The sequence below is a fragment of the Cinclus cinclus genome, chromosome 1 (genome assembly GCF_963662255.1).
Source record: "Cinclus cinclus chromosome 1, bCinCin1.1, whole genome shotgun sequence".
Classification (NCBI taxonomy): domain Eukaryota; kingdom Metazoa; phylum Chordata; class Aves; order Passeriformes; family Cinclidae; genus Cinclus; species Cinclus cinclus.
This window is the reverse complement of record NC_085046.1, coordinates 108,981,069-108,999,479: the sequence shown is the minus strand read 5'-3', so window position 1 is coordinate 108,999,479 and position 18,411 is coordinate 108,981,069. Positions and strand designations below refer to the sequence as shown.

Sequence of the window (18,411 nt, the reverse complement as noted above, 5' to 3'; positions counted from 1 at the left end):
GTGCTATGTTTTTCCTGTCCTCCCCCCTTCCTCCCTCTGGTCCCAATTTGCATTGTCACAGCTGAATCCCACCACAGTGAGAGACTTGTGGGTGGGTGCAGTGGGGAAAATATTTTGCTCTGGGAACCCGCAGCAGAAAGAGATCTTATCGCTGTGTGGTTGTAATGGGGCAAAAGGTGAGCATCGCTGGCCTGTGAGAAGCAGGGCTGCATCTGAGCCTGGGCTTGGCTCTCCTCAGACCATCAGGAGAAAAAGCTGATGGAGAAGCTGCCACTCTGTCTTGTTGCTAGTGTAGAAATGTATGTGGTGATCTTAGGGCTTTCAATTTCTGGTTATTATTTTTCTAAGGATAATTTTGAAGGGTAAAATAGAAATGCTATCAAGGTTAAGATCTGGAAAACATTGGTTTGCAGAGAGCTGAGCTTTAAGCCGAGTTTTTTTTTTTTTTTTAAGATTACTGCTCCCTTCAGACTCCCAAGAACCTGTCATTCTTCTTCTTCTTAGTGGAGCTCCCTTTTTCCCAGACAGTCTTGCTGTGTTTTCACAAGTAAAGATTTGTGCCTTTGCCTGTAGGTATTTTTTTACCCATATATTGGATATGAACTGTAAGAGTTCACAGAAACTCCCAGTTTGTGTACAGAGACTAAAGTTAATGGGATTAAAAGGCCATGTGGTCCTCTGATTTTTAATTTTTTTTTTTTTTCTAAGTGATGTCTAGGGAAAAAAAGTATGTGGTGATGCTGTTGGGATCAAATATAGTGGCACTTGACCTCAACTCACAGAGAAGTGATTTCCTACTGTGCATGGCAGGAAAAACATGCTGAACTTTCCTGCAAAGGAGATGATGGATCTCAGAAAGCCACTGAGACAGTGAAGGAAATTCTTCCTTATGCATTGTAAATGTGCTGTAAGATGAAATGCCAGAATTGGTGATTGTAAAGAAAGGAAAAATCTGTAAAATGGGTAACAGATTTAAAAGGTGATTTTCTTCTTTCTTACCCTTAGGTGAACTCCTGTACATATCAGTAGTGGGTAAATAATGAGTTTGTACTGCTGTTGCTCCTGGGGACAAAGGGATTTTATTTAGTTTTATTTCAGGTTCTCTTTCTTCCATTTCAAAACTTTCTCTTGACAACTGTCTACCCCAGTCACGTTCAGGGGACTATTGTTCTCTTCAGCACATTACTGTAGAGCTGATTCCAGTTCTGGAAACTAAGCACCCTCACATCTTATCAAAGAACATCGTACTCAATAGAACAGTGTGGCCGTGTACATAATGAAAATTTTGCATTGCGTCACTGCACAAATGCGGGTTATCTGTGCAGCTGAACAATACTTTGAAACTACAAAGAGACTTATTCTTTAAAGGTCTGAATGCTGCTATCCGTGCTTTAATTGTCTTGAATGACCTCCTTTTGAGAAGCTAGTGCAGCGTGTCTCAGTAGTCTGCTATTGAATAAATCTTTAAAAGGCATCATGTGGGAGTAGGGCAAAGCTTTTGAACAGACCAAGAAAGAAGTTTCAGATATGCTCAGACCCTGGGCAATGGCTGTGATCTGATTGCCCACTGTAGGTGTGGCTGCCTGGTCCAGTGAGGTGTGGTAGGTGATAGTTCTTATGTATGGGGCAGACAAGTGTTTGATTTGACAACAAATATCCTCAAGATGCATTGTATCCACATGGCTCAATTTCTTCCTTAGGTGCTGAACAGCTCTGAAACTCCAACTGTTTATACTGTGTGTTCTGCCATAAAAGAATAATGCTAGTAGCATCTCCTGCTTGCTTCATCTTCTTTTCTACCTTCACTGAGGGTCTGCCATTTCCATCAAGACAGTTGAATGAAAAAAATAAAAATTGACAGGTTGCCACTCACCACTGCTCCTGGGTTTCTGTTTTGGTTGGATTGGCTTTTTCCTTTTCCCCTGCTGGCAGAGATGTGTTCCAGAAACATTTTAGTGGAAAAGCTTTTAATTCATTTAAAATGTGCAGCTCCTGAATGGTGTCTGTGAAGATTATCGTGCCTTTCTGGAGATGGAGGCCAGTACCTTGGCAAAACCTGTTCCTGGGAGTACTCTGGACTTCCAGTGAGGTAGACAAAGAATTCAGCATCATACCCATTTTAGTGTAGTGTATTGTGTGTTCTTAACTAGACATTTGAACCCTTGGTAGTGTATTAGGGCTGCTAGGATGGAAAATAGCTACATTGCTCTTATTTCTTGTTTGTTTAATAAATGTTCATATTCTTCTCTATTATTCAAAGCATGAAATTACTAGCTCTTTGTTTCAGTTGCTAAAGTTTTGACTTTGTGAGGTGAAGCCTTCATGTACATAACTGGAAAAACACCATGGGTAATTATGTAGTTCTGATATTGGAAGGCAAAATACCTGGAATTTGAGTGCTGTAACTTTATGTTCTTCCCCCTCCCATTTAAATTACATCTAGCTTTCAAATAAAGCACAAGATAACACATAAAATCTAAGGTATTAAGGTGCCTCAAACAGTTAGTCAAACCCCTAAGCTTAAAACAAATGTGGTGTGATGAATCATATGCTGCTGCTGCAAGGAATGGTATAAGTCTAGCATAGGAAAGAAGAGCTTCGTTGTTTTCTGCTTTGTCTGTAAGTGCTGTTCTGGAACTAGGTGTTCCTGGCTTCAGTGATTACGTGAACTGGCACTCCCTGTAATGCCCCAGCAAAGGCAACTATGCCAAGGTGAAGTGCTGGAGGATATTGGACAGCATGGTCTGGTGCAACAGGATTTGATGGAAGTTGTGGGAAGAGCTGCAGTGTGTTCCAGTCATTCCAGTGGTGGTTTGTCAGAAGCAAAGTGCATGGGTGTTGCTGTATTTCCTTTTGGCATTAGGAGTAACAAGTTGGTTGGATTAGGGCAGCTTAAGTCTCTCCCCTATAGGAAAATATTCATCATCTTAATGTGGATTGCATATGACTCAAAACCAACCTTCATAAAACTCAGTGAGCCAATATTTCAAGTCTGATTTTTTTTTTGCTTTTAAAGGCGCTTCTCTTTGGAAATAGTTTTATGTAGCATTTGTGGTCTGCGATTTTCATACCATTTGCAGTATGAAAAGCTTGTGGAGTGAACTTCACTGTTCCTCCACCTGTAAGCCACGTCTGCTCATCTAAAGGGCTTAGCACAGAAATGTAAAATTGAGGTGTATAAGCAGATTGAAGAGTGTCTTTGCTGAGGATTAGAGCCACATCAGCACTGCAGTCTCTGAGGCGGTGTGCAAGTCGGCACAAAAAGAATAAATCACAGCTTTGCCAGGGCACCTGTCTGCTTGGCTGAGGCTTTGCACCAACAGGAATAGCTGCTGTGTATCAATATCTCCTGTACCACTGCTATGTGATGTATTGCCCTGCCAGGCTTGGTGCTGCGTGCTGGTGTGGGGAGAAGGGTCTTCCTGGGGCTGGGGAGGCTGTGGATTCCAGCCTCCTCATCCCTCAGGTTGCCTGTTATGTGGAGGGAGATGCTCCTGAGACTGCAAGGTGTGTACTGAGTGGATCAAACCATGATGAAGATGTGAAATGCTGAGTGACATCTGCCCAAGCTGTGTGTTTTGGGGGGTGTGGGGTGTGCCAGGGACTGCAGCATCTGCACATCCAAGCAAGAGTTGATTCACTCTCAGCAGAGGAGTGGATGGTGATTTTTACCAAGAAAAGCAGCACATCTTGTTGTAGTGGGGGTGGTCACTTGGAGCTTCCTGGAAGTGCAAACCTTCAAGAAATGCAAAATTACCTGAAAAGTGTCCATTTTGGTTTTGGGTTTTTTCTTTTGGGATTTTATGATCTTGTAATCACAGAGAACTTGGATGTGTGTGGATTTCCTTGTTCTGTGAGAATGTCACTGGGCTTCTATGATAACCAAGAATAAAGATTTAAACATTGTCTCAGAGGCTGGAAGATGCCCAAGCGCTCAGCCTGATGAAGTTGATACTGGAGTTGCTTCATACCAGGGCTGAACCCTAGTGACTCAAATGTTACATGAACTACGACGTGCTGCAATTCTGTTTGTGAAAAGAGCAGGGAAAACATTGTGGTGGTGACAAGGAAGTTGGGGCATTTCTCCTTACAGTCAGAGCTGAGGGAGTAGAAATAAAAGCTGAGTGAAGAAGTAAAATCCCCTTTTGATGGGCCATTATGTGCCATGTGCTGCTTTGCTTTCTGTCTTGGTGCCCTCATGGCAAAACTTCTACCTGGCATGGATTCCAGGGACAGGCTGGGGGACTGCACCCACTGTTTAGGGGAGCACCAGCCACTGGCTGGGATACAGTGTGGGGGTGTGCATCCTCCAAAGGTGATGTGCTGGACTAGAGGTGTGTGGGGACAGCTGTTCTGCTCTGCAAGGAGGATATGGGCTAGCTGCACAGAATAGAGATTAACCACCCTAAATAGAGTTCATAAACCTTCACTCTGTCCTGAAGGGGACAGGCTGTGTGCCCAAGGCTGACCTGAGGGAACAAGTGGAGGAAGGTCCCTGTGTGCAACATGAGCAATCCTTTCAGAACTGCCCCTGTCTCGGTGTTGCACTGCCAGGGCTGTTGCTCAGCACTGTGAGAGCTGGGCAGCCAGACTGAAGCAGAGCATGTTTGCCTTGCAGCTGGGTTTGTAACAGCTATGTAGTCTAAATACTCAAGTTACTAACTTCCAGGAGCTACTTCCAAGTAGCCCACAAATGCTTGGATACCCCCTCTCCTGTGTTTGTTTTTCAGTTTGCAGCTTTTCTGTTGTTGTGGTTCCAACTGGCAGTTTTGCTTATTTGCCCACTGAAAGCTATTCTTGTTGCTTCCTGGCACCTCACTATTTTAGAGATGAAGGAGTTTCCTTCACCCTTCAAAGATTGGGGTGGGAAAATGAAGGAAACTTTTTCTTTAAGGAGGGGGAGGAAAAAGGCATTTGTGCACAGATTTCTTTTTGTCCAGCTTTCCTGTTACGTCTTTCAGTGTGTCCCTTTAGAGCTTGAGGAACTCTTGGCTCCAATCTGTGTCATTTGTCTCATGCTCCAGGCTACTGTCCTGCACCTGTGGGCTTCCAGGAGGTGTTGCAAGGTTATCTGAAGGGCTGCTGTCAGGTAAAACTCTCAGCACTGTCCAGCAGTGGCAGAATGGAGCAGTGAAAGGAGCTGCTTCTCTTATCCTTTCTTGTCTTCACAAAGGGTAGTCCTTCCTTTCACCCCTTCCATCTGTTGTGCTGTCTTCTTCCATCACCTGTGCAAACTCTGTTTCTCCATCCCTTCATACCCTCCTCTTTTTGCTCTGCCCTCTTCTTTTTCCCTCAGTGTGGAGGAAGTCAGGGTGTTTCTTGGACCAGAGAGCAGTGTAGTGTTTTGCTCTGTGTGTTCCAGGAGGGATTGCTGTGTTTGTGCTACCAGAAGTGAAAAAGCAAGTAGGCAAGTTATTTTAGGCATTTCTAGAGACTTCAGTGTTTCTGGTCACTGGGAGCAGAAGCTGGAATTGCAGCTCGTTGCTGTGAGAAGGAGCTGCAATTCCTTCCCTGCTACACAGGGGTGGCTGATATCAGCACAGAAAAAGTGGGATGTCCCCCTGTGGAGTCTACACTTTGCTGCTGACATGATGTTTTAACTTCAGTGAGGGGAGTTTTGCTGTCAGGACTCAAATGTGAATTGATAAGCTTTGTATGCAATGTTTCCTTTTCTTAGCCCACACTGATTGCTGGCTTGACCTAAGGAATGAGAGTGGGCATGCTGTGTATTTGTAAGAATAATAGTAATCCTTGTCCATTTGTGATGTGATGAGCCGAAAGGAGAATCTTAGGTGTGTATCCTTGCTGAAAGAGTGGCTTCCAAAGCTTTTAATTATTCGTGCTTCTTCCTTAACAGTTTTTGTTTAGGCTCCTATGTATTCAAAGGACAAACTGCTCTGTGTCCTCTTCGAAGGGGTCACAGGTACATACATAGAGTTAAATCTTAGATCTTACCCAAGTTGCACTTATGTAATTTCATTATGGTCAGACAATTTTTTTCCTGTCTTAATCTCTGAATGTAAAGCAATAAACTCATAGCAGGAAAATATAAAAAGCATCGGCACACATGTGACTCAGAGAGATGAGAGGGCTCAAAATACAAAATGTAGTAACAGACGTGTGTTGCTGCAGCCCCTGGACCCAGGATGTGGCTGCAGAGCAGCTGCAAAGCTGTAACAGCACTGCAGCCAAATGTAGGGTGAGCTGGAGGAGAAGATTTTTCTGTTGCATGTCTTATGGGTTGCAATGTCAAATATCATTTGGATTCCTGTCAATACATAACAAAATACCTTAAGACCAAATTGCCTGCGGGCAAAGATAAATGTGCCCTCAAGGGGAGAGTGAGGCATGATGGGCTTATTTTTATTCACTTTGTGTTCTGCATGCTGCTTAACCAAAGTAAAAGCTTTCCACAGGAGGGTGTATTGTTTTTTGGTGGTTTTTTTTTTTGTGTGTGCCTTCTTAAGGTGGTAGAAATATCAAAGAGCTGTTAAAAGGTGTTATTCAGTTGTCCCTTACGTTTTATTAATAGTAAATCCATTCATTTTATACTTTACAGCTTAAGTATAGATTTCTCTGAAACAATGGAAATAAACTGCATTCAGGATTAAGACTGTTCTTGTTCAGGAAAGATGTAGGGGCTGCTTTAAATGGGTTCCTCCTGTTAGTATTCCATATTACTCAGATACTGCTCCAGGATGTAAGCAGATCAAAGAGGTGCCTAATTAGAGTTGAACATCCATACTTCTGTCCCTGTATGCAGTCAGTCCATGTTTGAAGAGGCATTATCTGTCTATTAGTGACCCTTGAATTCTTCCAGGTTGAGCAGAAGGGGTAGGGTGGATATATCTTAAATGCAGAGGCAATGGTAGCTCCAACAATCGGGTGCGCTGTGTGCACAATCCATTAGTACCTGCTCGCACTGTGAGGGCAAAGGGAGGTGGGCCAGGGCACTGGGCAAGCAGAGCTGAACTTTTGTTCACTTCCAGCTGTTTTTATTTCATCCTTAACCCAGGCTGCAAGAAAGATGAGAGATAAATTAAATTGTAATGATGAGTTCTCTGAAAGCCAAAGAAAATTGTGCTTGAGCAGCTCCTGCATTCGGGCCACTTTATTTTTAATTGGGAACTTATCCAAGATGCCCTAAGTTCACGCGGGGATCGCTGCTGTGAAACACAAAGTGCCATAGTGTCCCTTTAGGACTTGGGATATATCATGAGAGGATAGAGCATGTTTACTTGGATGCTATTTTAAAATATCATCTAATTATAAATAACTGTCAGTGAGAGCTCCCCAGCTCTCATGCTGTGCCCAGGGAAAGTCTGAATGAATGTTCTGTTTCTCTGTCTGCCAGGGCAATCTGGAATCATATTCTAGTTCTTAAATCCATGAGGTTGGTAGGGTTAAAATTTTCTTCATCAGTGTCCGAACTCTGGGGAGCTTTACCCAACTTTGCCTGACCACACTGCCCAAGACTTGCAGCAGAGGTGTGCAGCTGCCTCTGGCTTGATCAGCTGAAGCAACCAGTCTGTGTCTGTGTTTGGACACAAATAGGAAGTCAGTAACAATGTGTTAAGTGCAATCCTAAATGCTGACCTCCCACTTCTTAAGTATTAAGCTTCTCCAGCTGGGCACCTGATGCTAAACAGGCACTTGGAAGTGTGTCTTCCAGTGGACCTCACAGTATTTATAGACACATCTGAGCAGGAGTTCTCTAGAATGAGGAATGCCTGCCTCTAATTAAAGAGAACCTCAGTTCTCTTAATGAAGTATTTAAAGGAGCTGATCTGTATGGCAGCAAACTGCTCAGAGGTCTCATTACTGCTGTGTTTTTCCTTTGGTCAGGTAGTACTGTTGTTCTCTTTACCTATCAGACTGCTTTTGAAAGCTACTTTGCATTCTTCATTTCCAGGCCTTGTGCCTTAATTGCAGAGGGCAAATAAAATATTTTAACTCTTTTACCCCCTCAACTTTGGCCATGAGAATTCAAAATGGAAAATCAACTACATATGGGATCAGCATAATTCCTTTCTCTCACTCCCTATGGTAACAATAAACTAGGCTAGAACATCTCTTGCATGCAATGAAAAGTTGCTTAGCTTTCTCCTCAATATTTTTAACTTGTGATTTTAAGTGCAGCTAAACTTGTCATTCCTTGCTATAATTGTTAGCCCTTCTGATTTTTTGTGGACTTCAAAACCAGAGAGCTTTCTTCTGTAGGAATCTCATTTTTTAAGGAATTGAGTGGTTGTAAGATTTTCTTTTCCTTTCTTTTTTTTACCATGACAAATAGTTGCCACTAATAGTTGGCATGTATTCAACATGTTGCAGGGTATCAGAATCGTATAAAGAATTGCTGGTATTTTCTAGGCTGCTGTAAGTAACCATGGTATTTGACTGTTTTGTTTGATCAGTCATAGAACTAAATCTGTCATGAGGATACAGCAAATCTGCAGTTACATCTGATGATGATCAATATTAATAAGAAGAGTAATTATGATAGCAACAGAAAGTTACTCTGTTTTGGAATGTGAATGTTAAGATGTTGTTGTACTGCGTGGTTTTTTCCCCCTGTGTGGGAGTGAAGAGCAGCCTGTGTTGAAAGATGTGTTTGGCTTGAATTCATAAGAAGTAAGGTTTCTCATTCTGGGATGTTAGTTCTGAAGGCTTGAAATAAACACAAACAAAGCTCAATGAAATCTGTGTTGTTACTACTCTTTGGGTTTTTTTTTCTCACTAGTTTTCTTATGAACACAAAGAAAGCAAGACGCCAAGGTTCAAACTGTGAGATTGCTGAAGTCAGCAGAGAGGCAATTTACCATCAGTGGCAGTGGCACCAAAATTCCACTTACTGCTTATTTAAAATATTTGTTCTTCTCTTCCCTGCAGTAGGTCAAACAGGTTTTTTTGAAGGCTCACTGAGTTGCTGTCTCTGTATATTTGCAGCTAGGGAAAAGCTTGCCTTAGAACAAACTGGATTTTTCAGTGGATTAATCTGTCCCATAACTTTGTAATGAGTTTATGGTTTTATGCTGATTTGTTGCAGCAGTACTGGTATATCCAGTCATTCCCATAGCAAAATGCTAATCCTAGAGAAATAAATCTGTCTTCTTGCTGGTAGGCATAAAAAGAATAGGTGAATGGGAGTCTCTGCTCTCTTGTTAGGTATTAGTGGGTGATAGCTTAAGTTCAGCATCGGTTGGGTTGAAGTAATTTGATTTTATCAGGCTTTTGCAGAGGGATTGGAAATTGCAGAAATAAAGCCTTATCTCCTTTCTCTTTATTGTGAAATATTTAATGGTTGCCCGGAGCAAAGTCTGATCACAGTACTGTGAGGCTGAAGGATTACATCAATGGACAAAGTACCCCAGGTAGTAATATAACGCACTCTGAGGGTGATACTGTCCTTGCTCCTTCCTCACTGAACAGGTAGAGTCAGTGAAGCAAACTGGTTTCCCTGTTCAGACAACTGAAAACTGTTCCAGAGCAGCCAACAGCAGTTGCATTTCATCCAAGGTGCACAGTGGCAAGAGGCTTCATCTGGGACAAACTAATTCTTGGGGAGATGCCTCTTGCCCAGCTCTCCCTGAAGCTGCTGGAAGATTCAGTGTCCCTCCCTCCACCATGCAAGGTGGAGACAAGTGTAGTTGCTGCTGGCAAACCTTGATGCAGAGGGGTGGCTTTTGGGCAGCACTCTGGGCTGGATGGGTTTGGACAAGTCTCATGGACATTTCCTGCATTGTCTCAGCAGTGAATTGACGAAGAGATGACGCCAAACTCTTGTTGAGTTTGTGAGGCACAGTCTGAGCTGGCTTTGATCTCTAGCTCTCAAATAAAAATATTTTTAAAACCTCTCCTTTTTTTTAGCCTCTTTTGTAAATAAAAAGCAACTCTAAACACCATTAGGTTGAATCTTAATCTGACAGACAGCACATAAGAATTTCAACTAATTTCACCTGAACTTCCATGCTTACAACTTTTCTCCATGTCTTGTTTTTTGGCAAAAGAAGGAAGAAAGTAAGTCATCTTAAAATCAAAATAAGTATGAATCCTTATGCTATCGAAGGAAACTTTTCACCCATGGAAGACATGAAGCCTGTGCTGCTGATGGAAGGTCAAGTTGGTAGTACTTTGGACTTTTTTTTTTTTGTGGGTTTTTTTTTTTGTTTTTTTTTTTTTTTGTTTTTTTTTTTTTGTTTGTTTTTTTTTTTTTTTTTTTTTTTTTTTTTTTGGAGAGAGGAGTGTTAAGTTGCAGTTTGAATCGTGACAGAAATGTTTGTTGATCCAGATAATGGGGAGCAGCACAAATGAATGTGCTGAAGGAATGGAAGTGTTAAATGAAAGCACATATTGAAAACTACTTGGGAATTTATTTGAGAAGGAAAAAGGGAAACTGAAAAGTGAGGCTGATTATCAATAGCCCTAGATATAACTGGAATTTTTTTCTAGGTTCTTATGTGGCAAGCTGAAAAGATTGTGTAGCTGGGTATAGAGCCTTCTGCTTTCATCTTTTACACTATGCTGAGACACCGAAAGTCAGTTGAGACCACTGTCAGGCTTTCCCAATGAATGTGCCCACTTTAAATTAAAAATTTAGTATGCTACATTATACAGTCCTGAGATGTTTAAATTTTAATGTGGTTTGTTTTGGTTGGGTTGTTGTAAGATGTTTTTTCATCTTACTCCTACAAACTACAATATTTGCTCCTAGAAATTACAATATTTACCCTTTTAACTTACTGGCAGTCTGTATTTAGACTTTGCATGATACACTCCCACGCAAGTTGTTATGCTTTCTTTTAAGCAAGGAAATTTCTCTGATGAGTTTGATTTTAATTTTTTAATCAACATTTTTTTGTGTCTATATGGAATCAGAAAGACTGATAACATGAAGTGGCTTTCAGAGAAGGTTTTTCTTCAGTAGTAGTAGTGTTTTCTACAATTGCGTGCTCTTTCTACTTCTTTGCCATTAGGCATTTTATGCAAAAGTAACTCTCTTGAGCATCTGTTCAGTCATAGTGACATTTAAAAAAAAATAATTTTTGTAGGTCTAATGTTGCTACAAGTTGGCTTCATCATATAGCAAAACATTTCTTCTTAAGGAACATTACAATGATGAGATTTTTTTCCCTACAAATTTCCTTTGCTACTTCAGACTGGAAAATTCAGATGCTATTGTCTACCTAATGAACTTTTTCTGCTGACCTGCATCAGAGACCTGTGTTTTTGCCAAAGAAGTAGCTCTGACAGGCTGAACAGATCAATGGAGATTTGACTCCGTAACAAGGACAGTGCCAAAGCTTAAGCAAGCAAACCACCCTAATTTAATATTTATTAGTCTTTGACATTCATTGAGGTGTGTCTCCATAGATAAAATACTCAACAGATAGTCTGCAGTACAATGCAGTGTGCAGAAAACAAAAGGTTTGACTTTCTCCCTCCACCCTCCCTCAGAGTTGAGGCAGAGTTCTCATAAGGAGAGGTGGCACAGCGTGCTAATTAATAATAAGCAAATTAATAAATTTGTCCAAATTTGAGTATTCAGACTTAGCAAAAACTTTGTTTCTTTACCCAAAATGTAGATCCCAAACTTATCATTACAAAGGAAGAAAGCTCTAAGTATCAGTGAAATGATCTGTAGGAGAAGAGGCAGCTGTTGATGTCGTGGCAGTAATACACTGGGTGCTGGAAGTGGTGAAGGATCATGTGTTGACAGCCCTGTGCAAGGTGGATGGAAGCTGTCCCCGGCACTGTTGCAAGGAACTTTCAATAGCAAGTTCTCTTTCAATAGCTTATTCCCCATCCTAACGCTCTGAGGGTTTTTTTTGGTGTATGTTCTTGCAGAGAAGTTGTGTTCTTAATGCCATGAAAACAACATACTCAGTGCAGTGCTGCTTGAGTGCTAGTGGTGTCTCTGTATGTCCCTGGATCAAATGAGTACAAATTCAAATTAACAGTGAATGCTCTTTGTAATGCAGCCTGGTGTACATCTTTTTGTTTTGGCTTACTTGGTTTGTGTGGGACAAGAAGCTGCCATCTGCTGCTTTTTTATGGATGTTATGCCCTGGTTTTTGTTGTGTTGCATTTTGAGAGATCAGAAGCCCAAACAAACAACTGCCTAAACAAGAACCAAAGTGCTGAGACCTCTTTGAAGATTATGTAAAGGATTAGCCCACCCGTGAGAGGAAATGAGGACTCTCAGATAAGGTTGGCTCTTGAGCTATGATTGATCTTTTCTTTCTTATTTTATTTTTTTTAAAAGACAGATGCATGTTGTGGTACCCAATGTCTGGTGGTACTGCAAAGCATACCCTGGGAAGGCTTGCAGGTACCTGTGGTGCTCCTAGACCCTCATTGCCAAGGAGGTTGAAGTGTGTGGGATGCCTGGTGTTCACAGGTGCTTAGTATTTCTGACCTGTGTGTGGTCTCTTCAGGTGTGCTGTCTCATCAGTGCTTGGCCCTGGGCTTCCCATTTTTAGATGAGGTCCCCCCAAGTTTTTATGCTAAGAGGAGGCCTTGGCGTCATTTTTTATGTTCTGTGGATCTCCCAATAAGATGAAAAGAAATTGAATTAATCTTAAGGTGTTACCTTGTGTGGGAGCTGTGTGGCTAGCTATGTCTGTAGAAAGACAAATTTGCCTTTCTGAAAACAAGACAGCTTTTATTAGATTGCTAGTGCCAGGTTTTCTAGATTCCTTCTTTTGCCATGAAAAAGCAGCACTGGCATTTATATTTGTGACCTTCTTCTGACCCAAAACATCTCTGCGCAGAGCCATGCAAGTCTGTAACACTGTCTTTTTTTTTTTTTGTCTTTTTTTTTGAACGAGACAGATTATAACTTCATTTCATACTGTGTGGGTCTGTCCTTTTGTTTTCAAAAGATGGGGTAGGGTAATGTTAAGGTTTATCTTAATGCATGGCTTGTTTGGTCCTCAGCTAGGGAAAGTCCAGGGAAGCTGCATACCCAGTGAAGCAGATAGTGTGTAAGTCGGGCTCCTCAGTGCAATGGAAGCATGATGAATGAGTAAGAACCTAACTTCTTTCTTTTTTTCTGGCTTCTGATAGTTTTGCTTTCTCTTAGCTTTCAGTTGTTGCCAGATAAACCTCCCTTTCCTTGTAACATTAGCCACATGCTGACAGTTCTGCCTAATTATTTCACAGCACAGGTGCTCACCTGTCCAGCCAGCCTCCTCTTTTTCCAGTTAACACTTCATTCCTAGTAAATGTTAGTGCAAACTCGAGAGGGGAATAAGGTTGATGTTATTCTTTTGTGTGGTTTGGTAGGTAACTGGCTGAGCACCCAGTCATGATTTTTAATATTGCTGAGACTTTCCTATGTAATGATACGTAATGCGATTATGGAACATTAGATGGAATAATTAAACTCACCACCTACTTAACTGACCAAGACAGTCTGGGTGATGCACTTAATTGTACGGCATCTGTTACCTTGCATGCAGATGGTGTTCAGGCTTAATGAAAACACATGGCCATGAGTCTTGCTGAATTTTCCCTGGGGTTTTCACAGGCATCTTTTTCATCATTTGTTTCACAAAAGCCATCTTAAGTTTCCTGTGAGCTCCTGGTTCTTTTCTGTCCAGAAAGAGTAAATTCAGTATGCTCAAATTGATGTGCAAGGGACAGCATTAAGCTCACTTGGCAGTCTTCTGTGATGAATGAGATGAGTGGAATGTGTCCATAACCATCTTCCTGGCAGGAGGAAATGGCATCTAGCTCATCTGGTGTGTGTCAACGGAATCTGTTGAGTTACTGGAACCTTACATGTGACAACTTCTCTTTCTCTGAATTACCTGGTTACCTACTATTTTAATGTCTCCAGACGCAAAGCTTGTGCTTTAAGGCAATGATGCAAACTTTTAGCCACAATGACAAAGTGTGTGGCATTATAAAGCATTTATATTCCTGTACATCATTGCTTATTTTTAGCAGTGTAGTTTCTGTGAGTGAGTGAGTGAGTCATATTGGCCTGAACATTTTGCGGTAACTTGAATGCTAGCTTTTCGATATTAGGAGGAGAGCCCTAAAAGTTTTGTTGTTGGCTCTTTTCATTTGTTTAATGAATTTTCTTTAGTGGTTGGTGTTGAAAAGTTGTTGTTGTCTTTGGCAAGCAGAGTACGTGGGACCTGTGTGAATTTTCTTTTGTGGACTGTAATGGGACATTAGGAAAGGGCTCTTCTCTGAGAAGGTAGTCAGTCACTGGAACAAGCTTTCCATGGAAGTGATCAGGGCACCAAACCTGTTGGAGTTCAAGGAGCGTCTTGATGATGCTTACACATATGGTTTACTTTTAGGCAGTCCTGTGAGAAATGAGCAGTTGGGCTTGATGATCCTTATGGGTCTCTTCCAACTTGAGATGTTCTATGATCCAGGAGGAAGCAAAGAGGAGACAGGAGTGCTCAGACTCTTCAAAACTGGTCTTCAGTTCTACTCCTGAGGCTTTGGGGAATTCACAGATGTTTTGGAATTGTGAAATGCTAACTAAATGAAAAAGTGTGTGTCTTTAGAAAGTAAGCAGTGGCAACAATTTGCAGAGAGGTCTCTTTTCAAAAGAAATTACCTTCTTTCTGTGCTGCAGCATAAACATTTATAACTCAGTCCCTGCATGTAGTTGACCTCTATTTTCTCACCTGGTTCTTAAAAAGTGCCGGTGAAAACTGAATTTCATCTCTGAATTTGTAGATGGAGGGATTCTGTTCCTCCTCCATCAGTCTTGCTACAGTTGTTAGCTGTTAATTTCAAATTGGAGTGTTTCTAGTGACAGAGTCAAGATTTGCCAAATATGGATGATCCAGTTTTGGAACTGGAAAGAATTATTAAAGTAGTATTGGCATTTAATGTAGATAGTATTTAATAAGCATGGGACTCTTGATTAAGCAATTACCTTTTTTTTTTTAAAACTAACTGTATCAAAATGTGAATGATTTTTCCTTTCCTGATCAGTGTTTCCTCTGCAACCCTTCAACAAGGGTGGTGCTGGCAATATTAGAGGGTTTTAGGAATTGTGCAGAAATGGGTCATGCAGTTAAGAAATCATAGTGAGTCTTATTTGCAGTGAACACCTGAAGACCTATTGCAGTGCTGCTTTGGTGGTACTGAGTGAAATACCCAAATACTGATTGTGGTCAGAGTGCTTGTGGGAGATCAGCTTGTGCTGGAACATACTGGCTAAGTTTTCAGTTCAGAGGTGTGAGGTTTTTAATCTCAGTCAAGGATGGGTGTTGACATTTGATTCAGGGTTTAGGAGCTGCTAGCAAGTCATGGGTGTCTTAGTCTCAGGGATTATTATGAATAAACTTGACTCATATTTTGGACAGAGGTAGGCAACCTGGGGAAAGGTGGGGAATTGCATGTGGTAGTTCATTGCTTCTCTTGACTTTTATTTGGGGGGAATAAAAGACCAGCACAAGTATTTGCCTGTAGAATCTTTGTAGTGGTTTAATTATATTGCAGGCATGTGGGGCAAGGAGGAGAGGTTGAAAAGATAGAGCAGCTAATCCATACTGGATTATAAGCGACAAAACTTCAGTACTGAAGACGAGTGGCTTGTGTTCTCTGTTTTCTCATGACATTTTTATGTAAGCAGCAGCCTAGGAGTGTGTTGAATAGGTGAGAACTGAGTTGCATAGCTGGTGAATGTGAGTTCTCTCCCACACAGCTAAAATGTGATTAATGGAAAGCTTGCATAATTTACACCACTGCGGCCGGGGGAAATCAGATTGAAGGTGTGTGGCTGTTTTGCAAGGTATGGTTGGCTGAGAAAAGTGTAAAGGGCTAACTGAGCCTGGGCTGGATTAGGCTGGGACAAGAGTTGTGTACCAAGGGTCAGAAGTGTCTCCAGCCTGGAAGGTCCTCCCCTCCAGGAAGAAACCACTTTAAAATCAGTGAGCAAGTCTTATGGGGGTAACAGAGTAGAAGAAAAGGGAAGAAATAAATGAGTTGTTTTGTTGTCCTCAGTCACATTTTCCTTGCATAGCTTGGAGATCATGATTAGCCAGGTGTTTTTGAGAGTCCTTTAATCCCTTGGTGACAAGGAGCCTCTTCCTATAAAGCAAACCCCAGGAATGTCTCACCTATGGTTAGGAAAGATCAGGGCTTGGTAAGGACAGACCTGCCCTTTGTTAAAGAGCCAAGGGGAGTGTCAGCTCCTGTCACATCTGCTTCACCTTGTCTCCTGCAGTCTCCTGTGGCAAAGCACAAAATTCATTTCCGATGTAATCGGTTGCAGCAAATAATTGGTGTAATGAGAATTGTGGTTTCCAAGATTGTGTTTAAAAAAATACAGCTACTTCCAGCTGCAGACTCAATTACGTAGTCACCCTTGGGCCTGCCTTACTAATCTCTTTTTACACTCACCTGTCCCACCCAGTTTTAGTGGAGCAACCACTTAAACAGATCTCAGCATGTGAGCCATGGCTAGAAGCACCTTTTCATAATGGGTGTCTTTATTTTCCTGAGAATATCTTCCTCAGATTCTTAGAGGGTGACCCATACTGTAATTATTTCTCTGCAATACTGGATGTAGAGTCCAGCCTCCCTTTAAGGTAATGTTCTGAAATTATACCTAGAGATTGTAAGGCAGAGAAAAAAGTATACCAGAGATGCTTTTTGTTTTATTCCAAACTTGGTCACCACTGTCAGTGAAACTACTAAAATACTAGGTCTTCCTTTAGGTATCATTGGTTGGATTTTGTTGTGGGACAGAATAATTACTTGTTGCCACAGATTATAGGAAGCATGAGTGTAACTCTCAAAACTGAAACATGAGTTTCAAATAACAACATTTATTATTATTATTATTATTATTATTACTACTACTACTATTATTATTATTACTGTTATTGTTTTTATTGTGTTTTCCCTCAAAATTGTAAAGCTTTGCAGCAAGCTGAAGGTAATTTTTATACATATTAGAGGTTGCCCTGTGAGCAGAAAACAGGAGATGCTTGAGGTCTGATAATTTGCTAAAAATTAGAAGATGCATAATTCCTTCAGCAAATATATCTGAGTTTCTTTCAAGATGGAAAAGAGTTCTCTGGTGCTGCATGGTAATTTTTCCACTGTTCCCTAGGCTCTACAAGATCCCTTATCCCTCTGCTGTGGAGGCAGGGGTGGTGCTTCCCAGGGATCAGGAACTGAAGTTAAGCAGCCTGCCTGTCTTGGCTTCCAAGGGATGTGGTCCAAGGAACACCTGGAAGCCAGTTCATGAAATGACCTGTTTACCTGGAAGCTACTTTCTGTGCTGTGGAAAAGGAAACCTAGAAATGTACTTTCATAGGAGCAAGAATAACTGGTACTAAGGAGCTTTGTATACCTTCTGACCTCTTTTTCTTTTTTTTTTCTTGTGGGGGGTTGGGGGATTTGTTTCTCATCTACACCCCTATCATAGCAGTTTACCCATTTTTATAAATTAAAGGTAAAAATGGGCGAAACAGAAATGTTTTTAAGGTTTCACAAGCCACGGAACAGCAGACCCAAGGAAGTCCATCTATTGGGCTCTGTGGATTGGGCCATGTCTCTCCCTTGTTTAGCCAGATCTGAGTTTCTGGAGGAAACAGGCAGAATCCTGTGGCCGAAGGGTGTCAGAGCAGATGGTTGTAATGGTCTCTTCTGATTTTAAATCTTAACAATTCTCACACACACCAGTTGCTCTGTTTTAAATCGTGTAGGAGGGTGCTTTCTGATAGAATGGGAGCATGAAATCAGGAAGGAATGGGGTGTGTAGAAGTTGTTGCCTACAGTGGAAGAGTGCCTGTTGTGAGAAAAAAAAAAAAAAACTCAGTGGGAAGTAGCTCTCCTCGGCAGAGATTGAACAGAGGAAATGTCTGCTGCCCCAGGCTGAGGAAATTCTCATTCTTCCACTGACTTTTAAGAATATCAGGACAGTGAGGATAAAGTTCAGTTTGTTGTAGTAGCTGAAGGGGATGGATTTTGTCCAAACTTGATTCCAGGGCTGAACTATTTGCGTTATTTTTGGCTGTAACTGCAGAGGGCTGGTGGGGGAGAAGGAAAATGAAATTGAAAGTTTCATTATTCTTGGCCCATGTTTAGTGTCTACTGAGTGTTCCTGAAAGTCTTAAGTGACTGCTTCAAAGACACCTGGAGAAAGGCTGGTTTTTTGTGTGCTTAATGCAGAAGTGTATTCAGCAGGACTGCAGGTGTGTGAGAGCAGTTCTGTGATGATACACAGAACAGTTTCCTGCTCTGTGAAATTTTGTTCATATATCTCATCATGTTTGGGATGTGTAGCTGGCACTTTAAGTGGTCTGTCTGGTATGGCTCTTGCAATTGCTGGAAAGCCTAGAAAAGCACTCTAGACCTGATCACTGTAGATGATCAATTGTAGAACAGGGGAGGATACTCTGCAGAAATGCAAAGTTAGGGGCAATAAGG

General features: G+C 41.5%; 1 protein-coding gene across 2 annotated transcripts in view; it reads left to right on the top strand.

Annotated features, from left to right (window-relative positions):
• GAREM1 (GRB2 associated regulator of MAPK1 subtype 1) overlaps window positions 1-18,411 on the top strand; it is a 97,093-nt gene that overhangs the window by 3,462 nt on the left and 75,220 nt on the right. The window lies entirely within an intron of this gene.